Source organism: Rattus norvegicus, chromosome 1 (assembly GCF_036323735.1).
Source record: "Rattus norvegicus strain BN/NHsdMcwi chromosome 1, GRCr8, whole genome shotgun sequence".
NCBI classification, from domain to species: domain Eukaryota; kingdom Metazoa; phylum Chordata; class Mammalia; order Rodentia; family Muridae; genus Rattus; species Rattus norvegicus.
Window position 1 is genome coordinate 43,455,269 of NC_086019.1, and position 9,423 is coordinate 43,464,691.

General features: G+C 42.7%; 1 protein-coding gene across 1 annotated transcript in view; it reads left to right on the forward strand.

Moving 5' to 3' along the window:
• Ccdc170 (coiled-coil domain containing 170) overlaps positions 1–2,924 on the forward strand; it is a 107,183-nt gene extending 104,259 nt beyond the window's left edge. The window contains exon 12 of the mRNA XM_008758712.4: positions 111–2,924. The gene's annotated coding sequence lies outside the window, so the exon portion shown is untranslated. The remainder of the gene's footprint in view (positions 1–110) is intronic.
• Positions 2,925–9,423: the final 6,499 nt, after the last annotated feature.

Sequence of the window (9,423 nt, forward strand, 5' to 3'; positions counted from 1 at the left end):
TATAAATTCACAGAAGTTGATACAGTGTCTTTCAGGGTCTTACTGCTGTGAACAGATACCATGACCAAGGCAACTCTTATTTTCTTTTTTTTTTTTCTTTTTTTTTTCAGAGCTGGGGACCGAACCCTGGGCCTTGCACTTGCTAGGCAAGTGCTCTACCGCTGAGCTAAATCCCCAACCCCTCAAGGCAACTCTTATAAAGGATAACATTTAACTGGGGCTGGCTTACAGGTTCAGAGGTTCAGTCCATTATCACCAAGGTGGGAGCATGGCAGCATCTAGGCAGGCATGGTGCAGGAGGAGCTGAGAGTTCTTCAGATCTTAATCTGAAGGTTGCTAGTGGAAGATTGACTTCCAGGCAGCTAGGATGAGGGTCTTAAAGCTCACATTCACAGTGACACACATAATCCAAGGCCACACCTCCAAATAGTTCTACTCCCTGGGCCAAGCATATTCAAACCAGGACATACAGCATGCACAAAAACCAGCACAAGCCTAAGACAGACAAAACCCAGGATGGAAATGGGGGAGTGGAGGATGATGTCTCATCCCTTGATAAGAAGTTATTGACTATTGATAACTGCTGGAAGGAGGAGAGTCAGTTTTCTTTGAGTGTGGTCCCTGGTAGGTTGACTATATTCCAGTGGAAGGCTGGAATATTGTGTGTGTGTGTGTGTGTGTGTGTGTGTGTGTGTGTGTGTGTGTACATGCAGCCTGCACTGATTGGAATACTAAAATCTGTACCACCTCTCCTTACCCCCGCCCTTCAGCTCATGCTCTCAAATAAGTAACAAACATTCTGGGTTCTTCCCGAGTTCCCCAGGCACTCCATTTCCTCTTTCTTGACAATCTCTCCATTTGGAGCCATCTGTACCTTATGGCTCGTTTTTTTAATCACTGTCTTCCTACAACCCTTGACTTTTTCTTTTCTTACTCTTCTGTCTTCAACTTTGAATTGATCCCAGTGTTTCTGCTTCTTTGTCTGCCCCATTGAATGAGGTTGGAGAAAAACCACATAAAATCACAGTCATGTGGCACCCTGAATCCACAGTCCTTGACCTGTGTAGAGCCCTCTGTACCAACTGGTCATCCTACATTGTTTTCCCAGTTGGACCTCACTGCCATTTTCTGGACAGCCATTGAAAATATTTGTTTCCTCACTGCCTTTCTCCCATCTCTTCCTTCTTCCTTCTCAGTGGATAATGCCCTCTGATTTCACTCATAAAATAGAAGCCGTTACAGGAGAAACCCTGGCTACCACATCCTGATAACACTTTTTGTGATGTACACACACATGCATCTTCTTCTTTTTCCTAGTTTAGCTTAAGGCCATGGACAACCTGGACACTCACATCCTCAGCAACCCATTCCCACTAGCTGCCTGATTCTCTTTCAAATGTTTGTATCCTCAAGTCTGTCCATAGCTTATTTCCATCATGGACTTATTCAGCCTCTACCCTCTTAAAACGCCATTGCCCCTTTCCCTCAGAGCCCTCCCTCCCCTTATTATTCATGTACATTTGAGCCCCTTGAGGGTGTCATTTGCACTTTGCCTTTCTGGCGTCAACTCACACAATATTGTCACCCTGCCACATGGCTCTGGCTCCACCCATCTAGCATCCACATTGTGGCTGGGCAAATCTTTGTTGTTCTTTTAGAATGCTTATCTCATTTGTACTTTCTGAAGCACTTACCACCATTTGCCTTTTCTTCTTTCTTAGGCTTCTGTGCTGTTATAGTCAACTCATTTTTTACCTACCTCTGTTACCTGAGCTATGTCACTTGAAGGTTATAAGAAACAAAATGAAGACAAGAGATTCATGGAAGGTGAAGTGAGAGACATGAGCACAAGTGCAATGCTTGACCTTATAGTCAGAGGTTTGTGGAAAACACCCAGACGCTATAGAAACCAGATGGCAGAAGACTGTCTTAGGATTAGAGGGCTTCATAATGGGTCTGGGCAGCACTTTGTTTCAAATCTGTCCTGAAGTTTGAGATTTCATTTGGTCCTGTCACGATGGTTCATCTCTCAGTTCTGATCCTGCTATTTCACCTGTACCTATCACCATCACCTTATTTCTCCTGTCACCTCAGGCTTCTGCTATTGTGGCCTGTCCTCTTGTTCACATTTTCTAGTACATGCTGGGTATTCTGTGTCTTGCTGTTCCCACTTTTGATGGGTCTCGGCTTTCCTTCTCTCAGTCTCTTCGGGAGATCATAGTTGCATTTTCTGTAACTCCGTAAGATGCCCTTGATGAACAGATGCACCGGTGACAAACCTGTAGGTAGACTGTCTTCAGAAAAGGCACCTGTTTCTGTTTCAACCCACAACAGTGGAGTCTTGTGCTGTCTCCTGAATCAGAGTGTTCCACAAGAGTCTGCCCTCTGCCTACCTTTTACAAACTTGAATGCATTAGCTTCATGGTGTCAGGGAAACATTCCCTTTGTGCCTTATCTCCATCTGTAAAATGGGGGTTACTTCTTCTGGGTTTGAAAGGTTTCTTGCCAAAGATGCTAAAGTTGTAACCCTAAGTGTCTGTAAATGTGACCCTACTTTAAAATAATGTATTCATAGATGATTACGTGAAGATGTTATTAGTGTGATCCCTGATTACAAATAAAGACACTTTCCAGGGGAGCTTATGGATGGCATCTTGCTACTTGGCCACACCCAGGGGATCACTTCTTGGTGAACTAATAGTGAATCACAGAGAGATCTGTGAATGTGTACACGTGACACTCTGCCCATGGTCCTGAGACTTTCTCCTAGGCAGAAGGGTAAAGAAGTGCTCCATTTGTAACTTAGCAAACAGGCCTTTAGAGCAGTGAATCTAGGGGAAGAAGGGGTTGGGAGGTGCTGGGAAGAGTGGAGAGAGGGGAGGCTATGTTTAGAATGTATGAGAGAAGAATAAATAAAATAAAGAATAAAAAGATGGCTTTCTAAATGGGAAATATGGACGCAAACAAAGATGCAGATACAGGGAGAATGTCATACAAAAATAAAATTTGACATTAAAGTGATGGTTCCTCAGGTAAGAAGCCACATTGATAGTAGGCAAATGTGTCTACCTCTGAGTTAGATCCCTGACCCTGAACTGCTAACTCTAGGTCTTCCCAGAGCTGCTGGCTTCTGATGACCACTATGTCAGTGCCTTTCAAGGACTTACGTCTTGTCCTTCTTTCACAGAACCTTAACAAGGATAGCTTTCATCTAGTGAATGGGTAATATAGGGACACACAGAGTTGGCATTTGTCCCTCACTGTAGGATACTCTGGAAGGTCTTCTCAGCTTTAGACTTTTCCATCAGCATAAGACTGTGTGATTGCTATCTGTAATTGTCAACTTGACGCAACCTAGAAGTACTCTGGAAGACAGTCACAATTGGGGAATTATCTAGATCAGATGATTATCAGGTGGAGGACTGTTTGGATTGTTAACTGATGAGGGAAGAGCCAACACACATGGGTGGCACCATTCCCTAGGAAGGGTGTCCTGAGCCATATGAGAGGAGCAAGCAAAGAAGCAAGCAGGCCCACACGCATCATTTCTCTGTGCTCCCAACTGCAGCTACAGTGTGAGCTGCTTCCTCTATTACTTCCCTACAGCAACGGACGTAACCAGAATTGTAAGGTAAATAAGTGCCATAGTTGTTGTTATCAGCACATTTTATCCCAATAACGGAAGCAGTACTAAACAGCCATGCCTCTGCTGCAATCGCAGTGCAGTCCCAACACACCCTAGCAAGCCTGGCCTCCCCACTTTCTCACAAGTTTGGTTTCTTATCTGCCACTGACTAGCAGTCTTTTCAGGAAACCCAACTCAAGGTAAATTCATCCTTTACGAATTTAGGCCTGAAGACAGTAAACCATCTTGCTATTTTCTGTCAAGTAGCTTTATCAATCTTCCAACTTTCCCTCCGTCACTCAGGACTACAGTGCCTATCAACCCCCCTAAACAGTGAAACACAAATATTGGTGACAAATTATACTTGCTTCTTCCACAAGTCTCCATGGGGACTCTTAACTAAGTTCTAGTATAAGGTCAAGAACCAGAAAAATAACCATTTATTTTGTTACTCTGTGTGTGTGTGTGTGTGTGTGTGTGTGTTCCGGTCTTACACATTTTATTAGTCCTGGGAAAGGGAGGAGAAACAGCCCTTGTCTCTTCTGTTCACTTTCTAGGCACTGAGATGTGCTACATAGGCAGAGATCAGGGGAAGTTGTCCAGACCTCCAAGAAGAGGTCTGTCATAGGGTATAGACACAGAATCCTCTGAGGACTGAAGGGATGGAAGTGTGGTTGAGTTCTCTATCATGGGCATCCCCAAGGACACAGACAAGGATGGAAATAGCCAGAAAGCCAGTGATACAGAATCACATGCCACATGATCTGGAGCTACCTTTTCCAGAGTCTTCTTTCTTGTTGCTGATCCCAGATACCCACCCACTGAACCTGCAGGTATCTGAACCAGGAAGTACATGATGAATAACTTTCCTCCCAAGGACCACAAATCTATTGACCACACCTTATACTCTCTGCTAATGATGCCACAGAACACCAAATGTGCCTACCATATGTTCAACAGCAGGAGCTGTGGTAGTGACCTCTGCCAACATCCACATCTAACAATGAGGCATCTGACTGGCTAAACTCAAGTGGCATCTGGAATCTTCTAGAACATTCCAAGAAATACAGTATGCTCCTTGTCAATGCCAGAGGTATTGAAACGTACCCTGGAAGGTTATACCTCCAACTTTTAAACATATTATCTTATCAAATTCATTTTATTCACATCCATGAAATAAATGATTCACAGGAAACTGTGTCGTATCCTGCTATGCCACGTTGTGTTACCCTGTGCAACGCCATTTCATTAAGAAACAGTGCTTTGGACTTGTTATTTCATGACCTTCTAGTGGATGGCAACTGACAGTTTGGAAAAACACTTTATGGTAAGAGGAGAGAAATGGATGTTGACTGCCAATCACAACATCCCCAATTCTGTGCTTCTCCTTGTTCTGTTCATGAATTAACAGAGGGGATGGGGGGTTATTTGCAGAGGGATTCAGCATTGAAAGATAGCTTAGAGTGGACTGAGGAGCAGGAAGGTGGCTCATCTTCAAAGCAGAATGTTTTCATTTGTAAACAAGAGTGGCATGATAGCTTTGTGCTGCCAGAACCCTACCAGCATCACCTGGTATTTGAACAGAGGAAAAAGCCATCTGTAACTTGCAGCATTTAGTAGTAAAGAGAGGATCAAGCCCACACAGTGGTCTTGGTGCCAAGTGCATTGTGGGTTACCTGCTGGATACCTAAAGTGGGGGAGGGGAAGGAAATGCTTGGCTTTCATTCAGTTTCTGATTTTAATGTACATATAAAACCCAATAATTAATCCCTAGAGCACAGTGGTGTATATTGAATGGGTAATGTCTGGCTGGCCTCCTGGCCCATGTTTTGAAGTAATTGTTAATTTTACTGTTAAGGTTTGCAAAAAAGTTAATCCTTTAATGCATAGCTTTTAGATACAAGCTCATATTTTTAATGATCAAGGCTTTCAATAAGAATGATTTCCTTAAATGCTATGACTTTGAAGGTAGTTTATTTTTTGGAAAAGAAAAGTCAATCAAAGAGACAGGGCAGAGAGTCAACGCATGACCATTTTACGCCAAATGGCATTTCTATGCACACTAACTCATATAATGTTCGCCAGGAGTTTTAGAGGTAGGATTATGATGAATCTCATTTTTACAAATGAGGCAAAAAAGGATAAAGTGATTAAGAGACTCACCCAAGGTCATTAAAGTAGAAAGTGGTAGAATGTGAGGTTATATCAGTTGTAGCTGGTTCACAGCTCACACTTTGTGCATATAAGTGGGAAAAAAAAATCTCAAAACATACTTGATTAGGAAGACTATAATTTTTATGTTCTGGGGGAAAACACATTCTAATGGACACTTAAGCTACTCTTTTTGATTTGCTTCCCAAGCCTTATTTTGTCCCTTCTAGGACCTTGACATCTTAAGTCCATTGGAGAATTGAAAAGATAATTTGCAGGCATTATTCTAGCCTTACACTTTTCAGGATTCTCTTCTGCTTGTGGCAGGGTTTAAAGCGTCTAGAGGAATTTGCATGTGTTATGAACTGAATACCAGTACTTCCTGAAAATTCATACATTGAAGTCCTAATCTCTACTATGATGGTATTTGCTGGTGGAGCCTTAGGGCAGTCATTATCTCTAGATGAGGGCATGAGGGTAGAACTTCTATGATAGGATTAGAGTTCTGGTAAGGAGAATCCGCCTCCTCCTCCCCCCCACCCCTCCACCATCATCATAATCATTACTATCATCTTTATCATCACCAGCAGCAGCAGCAGCAGCAGTGGTAACTGCAGCAGGTGAGGCTTGCTCTGCTTACCATGTGAAGGCATAGTGAGGTGGCATAGGATGAAAGACAGGATGCCAACTTGGTATGGTCCCAGCAAGGACTCTCTCCTAACATTGGAGACTTGCAGCCTCCACAGTGGTGGGGAATAGACAGGTGCTGTTTAAGCCATCCACTCTATTCTACTTCTGTTGATCATGCCCTCTGAGTTGACGGAGGTACTCAAACTTTCACTCTGCAATGGAGTGCAATGGCCAGTTACGTACATGGCATTGTAGCAATGTGAAGAATGTAAAATACATGAAGAATTCTACCAAGTATTTATGCTTCTCTCTCTTTATTTTTTTATTAACTTGAGTATTTCTTATTTACATTTCGAGTGTTATTCCCTTTCCCGGTTTCCGGGCCAACATCCCCCTAACTCCTCCCCCTCCCCTTCTTTATGGGTGTTCCCCTCCCCACCCTCCCCCCATTGCCACCCTCCCCCCAACAATCATGTTCACTGGGGGTTCAGTCTTAGCAGGACCCAGGGCTTCCCCTTACACTGGTGATCTTACTAGGATATTCAATATTTATGCTTCTCTTAACTCAGTGTTTATTCTTATGTTTTTCTTCTTTTGGTAAAAATACGTAACACAATTAAAATACAATACAACAGCTAAGGTCAGTGGGGTTCCTCACCCATGTAATTTGTTCCTATTACCCCCAGTACAGGGGTTGTGCTCAGACCAACATCAATACAATCTATAATTTAAGACTTTGGAGGGCAGTGCTGCACACTTTTTTTTTTTTTTTGGTTCTTTTTTTTCGGAGCTGGGGACCGAACCCAGGGCCTTGCACTTCCTAGGTAAGCACTCTACCACTGAGCTAAATCCCCAGCCCCAGTGCTGCACACTTTTAAAAATCAAACTTTTGTTTTAGCCTAGGCAAAGAAACTTATTTAGAAATAATTCTTGGATTCTTTCTTGTATATAAGTTAATGTGTACTCTACACAGACCTGTTGAGTGTCCTCAGAAGGTGGCAATGACGACCTTTAGGGTTGATAAAACCATGTATGTGCCTCTCTCAGAGGATGGGAAAATTAGCAAGAAAAAGGCAGAGATTCCAGATAAATTCTGAAAAACCACTAGATCGTAACCTTAACACTGAGAATTATTACTTATTTATGAGATGGAGTCTACAGTGAGCATTTTGTAAGCTTTATCAAAATGAATCATCTCCTGAGTCATTGGGCAGTTGGCAGACATTCTGATCAGCCTTGTTTTAATGTCAAAGAATGTAAGATGTGAGAAGTGACTGGTACTAGTTCCCACACTGGATGACCTCATGCTGGAGTCATTCACTTTGTATGTTGTGTGTCACCTTGTTTTTAAAGACCCTCATTTCTCAGTATGTGTGCATGAGTACCTGTGGGTGTGAACCTGTGTGTGTGTGTGTGCGCGCTCACTTGGTCAGTAACTGCATCTTCCCTCTATGAGAATGGTTATTGAGTCTGTGCATAGGTCTCAGTGATTCGAAGAAGAAGAAAGCCAGGAGCTCTTTCTGAATCTGTGTACTGGGTAGCTGGCCAGTTGGCTTCGACCTGATGTTAAAGCCAAGTTTTGAAAGCCACACATCACCATTGTCATTTTTTTGACAAAATTCTGGAGAAAATCAACTTTGAGGAGAAAACCTTCATGTGGCTCATGGCTTCAGAGGTCAGTCGCCAACTGGATCCATTGTTTCTGGGACATAGAAAGGCAGAACACCATAGCAGAAGGTCTTAGATAAAATTCTTCACCTCATGGTGGACAGGAGGCAGAGGGAAACGGACAAGAAATGGTCAGGACAAGAAACCCCTCAAATGCACACCAAGGGATACATGTCCTTTAACCAGGCCTCACCCTTCAACAGCTTCACAACCTCCCAATAGTTTCTCCCAATTTTGACTCCATTCAGTGGTTTAACCCATTGATGAAAGCAGAGGCCATGTGATCCAGCCACTTTCCCTGAGCTTCCTATGCAAACTGTTCTTTATTGGTGACAAAATCTTCAGTACCCAAGACTTTTGGGAAAACAATTATATCCAAGCCATAACAGGTCGGGACATTTTGTTTGGGAGTCTGAAGACATAGACATTTACAGACCAGGTTCTGCAATCATAGCTGCATGATTTTAACCAACACTAACTTTTTGCTACTTGCAAAAAGTAATATATATATCTCATTGTAATAAAAAGCAATTTAAGGTGGGAAGGGTGTGTTTGGTTCACAGTGTGAGAATACAGGTCATCACTGAAGGGAAGACATGGAGACAGGAACCTGAAACAGCAGTCATATGACATTCATAGTCGGGAAGGAGACAATGGTGAATCCTGGTACAGGATTCATTTTCTTCTTTTACTCAGCCTGGGAAGACGGCCCATAGATCAGGTTACCCACATTCAGGATAAGTTTCTTTCCTTTTGTTAAGCCTTTCTGGAAACACCCTTCTAGACACCTTACATGTGTGTCTCCATAGTGATTCTGAAGTCCAGTCTAATTAACAGTTGAGATTATCACAGTTGGTGTGGGTGTTCAGTCCTTCCAGACTTCAAGAGATCGATTCCCAATCATCTTGTTATGAATGGCACAGCTCACGCAGTAATGTAGCCTGACATAGTTCGGGAAGCATGCAACATCAAAGACACTTGATTCGGATATGTCCCTGACAGCAGTGGCTTCCACAATGTTTAGAATGACAAACTTCTTTTTTTATCTTTATTAACTTGAGTATTTCTTATTTACATTTTGAATGTTATTCCCCTTCCTGGGATATATACTGGTCCTTTGAGTTGGGAGTCTTCACTCTCTTCTTTTTTTTTTTTTTAGGTTATCTTTTTTTTTTCATTTTTTTTATTAACTTGAGTATTTCTTATTAACATTTTGAATGTTATTCCCCTTCCTGGTTTCCGGGCCAACATCCCCCTAACCCCTCCCGCTCCCCTTCTATATGGGTGTTCCCCTCCCCATCTTCCCCCCATTACCGCCCTCCCCCCAACAATCATGTTCACTGGGGGTT